This window comes from Mus caroli, chromosome 13, assembly GCF_900094665.2.
Source record: "Mus caroli chromosome 13, CAROLI_EIJ_v1.1, whole genome shotgun sequence".
Lineage (NCBI taxonomy): Eukaryota > Metazoa > Chordata > Mammalia > Rodentia > Muridae > Mus > Mus caroli.
Genome location: NC_034582.1, coordinates 107,715,183 through 107,717,950, shown reverse-complemented (window position 1 = coordinate 107,717,950; position 2,768 = coordinate 107,715,183).

Below are 2,768 nucleotides of genomic sequence, written 5' to 3'. Positions count from 1 at the left end.
ATTTAAAAAAAAAAGAAATTAAAAAAAAAAAAGAAGCTATTTTGGAGATGCTTTGGTGGGAGGCTCTGAAGTCTGGACCTGATCAAAGCAGCATAGTGGGACTGTACCTTAAAAAAAAAAAACAAAAAAACAAAAAACACAGAATTTAATTAAAAATTTAAACTCAATCTTGCCTCATTTTATTTCCACATCATTGCTACTATAGCTTCAAGCCCCTGTGTTCACCCGACTCACACTCTTACACCAGATCCCCTTCACAAGACAATTTCCCTAAACTCAGAAAATTACCAGGAAGCCAACATGTTAGAGTCAATGGCAGACTCTGCTAAGCTGCGAAATCTGCTCTCCACCACCAGTTGAATTTGGGTACATCTATTTGTGCAGTGTGCTAGACAAAACCATGCTTCTAAAAGCCAGAATCAGACTATGCCCAGCATCCTCTTTAAAATCAAGCCAGCACAGAAGGCAGTGTCACGTGATGCTCGTGCACTCATTCAGGAACTTCTATGCCGTCTGTGACTCTGCCTCCAAACCCAGAGCCCATGGGGTCCATGGGATCCTTTCGTAGATTATGCAAAAATGTAAATCAAAACTCAAGGGGCATAGTCAGTTTTCACAGAGGAAGCCTCCCCAAGTCTTTTTGGAATGAGAATAATGCATATTCCACCGCCTAGGACGCATGCTGGTCAGACTACAAACATAGAACACATTCAAGCAGCCCCCCTCCAGTGGAAATCACCTCAGAAGGGCTAAGGCATGGCACCGAAGGCAACTGAAGAAACCTGTATACTTTAAGCATCTATTTAATAGAAGAACGACAAAAAGAAAAAAAGAAAAAAAATGGGTTCCCATCTGCTTCCCCTAGCAGTCTCCACAACATCATTCACTGGCCAAATTGACAGGAGGGAAAATACAGACTGCCAGAAACACAGACCCAGAATGTCATCTCATTCAAGCTCTGTTCGTTGACTCTCTGACCCTGGGCATGTATGCTAAATCCTAGCAGTTGCACATACCACTAGCCAGAAGGCTTGATGAGAAGCAGGGCCAACAACGGAAGACAGGAAGAGTGTGTAGACGTTGCTGTTAGCAGTGTGGCATCTATGCCAGTCCTTGGAAGACCATTCAACACATCAATGCTGCTGACTTCAGAGCTGGGGGAGATTTCGCACAGCCTCAGACGTAAAGAGGCAATGCCATCGATGTGACAGGCAGGCTTGACTGGCTACCTATGTATTTATACAAGAGTATTCTACTCACATACATGAATAGCCGTGCCATCAGAAGCAGTATTTTCAAATAACAAGACTAAAAATAAATACATCAACATGAAGTGGCACAAAGTAAGATGGGACACTCTCTTTAACAATCTGTATTTTTATTTAATGTGCACTGGTGTTTGCCTGTGTATATCTGTATGAGAGTGTCAGATCCCCTGGAATTGGAGTCACAAACAGTTGTGAGCTGCCATGCAGGTACTCGGAAATGAACCCGGGTCCTGTGGAAGAACAGCCAGTGCACATAACCACTGAGCAATCTCCAGCCTTCATGCTCTCTTGAGCTTTAAATTTTCATCATAGTCTAAGGGTGGTGGATGGTGCTGATGCTACAGGTTACTGGACATGACATGTCCGTCGACTTTTCCAGTGCCTGTTGCCGATTTTCTTGATCATTTTTAGCTTTGCAAATGCTGTTCTTTCTGAAATCTCTCAGCTCACACTCCCAATTGCCTCGGCTCACCTATCCAGTTCACTGCACTTCATTTCTGCACACAGTATGTGAGCCTTCATTGTTCACCCACCTGAGCACTCCCTCCTCCTGTCCCCAGAACCCACCTACCCACCCCCATTCTACCAGATTGTGCTAGTCTATCAAGATGAAAACAACACTATGACATTCGGAACAAACTTCTCCTGTGAGATGCACACAGGAACCCTCTGTTGTACAATCTGCACTGGGCCCGCATGCAAGGGAGATTCACCTCGCCGATAGGAGATCCAGACTGCAGATCACAGGGCAGACTGACTTCTGCCCCTCAGTTGAGTGCAAGAATACTTATCTCCTTATTTCCAAATTCGTCTCAAATGGCAGCTAGTCCTGGAGAGATGTAAATATGTAAGCAAAACCCAGGACCATATTCACAGGTTATCCTTTCTCAAATGCCAGCATTTTGCAGTTGCCTTATCAGAGGCTGATTCAACTCCTTATTCATAAAAGGCCAGCAACAAGAAAGGGCAGCTAAGCATGCAGGGAAGACTGCAGGAGTTACCACCATATACTGATGCCTTTGTTCTGATATACTGTGTGGGACTGAGCTGTGGGCATCGTCTCTAAGTGTCTCTTTCTTGTGGTCTCGGGGATACTCTTAATCCATAGCATTACTGAAGAAGCCCTTTCAGGAGCAGACACAGGAAACTTTTAACAATCGTGGGCGGTGCTGAATTTTTATCCAACACCCAGGACAAGACTATAGGCACTCTACCAGCATGTAGCTTGCAACTTGTTAAAACTTTTTTAGAAGGAAAAAAAAAATCACATTGGCTAAAAGCTAAACATTGTTTCGTCACTGTAAGAGCAACAAAGATACACATTTTTCAAATATCTGTAGTTGCTTTCCATAACACAATGCAATGTTCTGCCCCTGCCATTAAGAATAACAATAGAATCTACAAATGAATGTCTACTATCATACTTGAAACATTTGACTATGTTTGCCAGTGGCTTGGGCTGAAAAACAAGATAAAGTTACCCTGTGTCTTAGTCAGGGT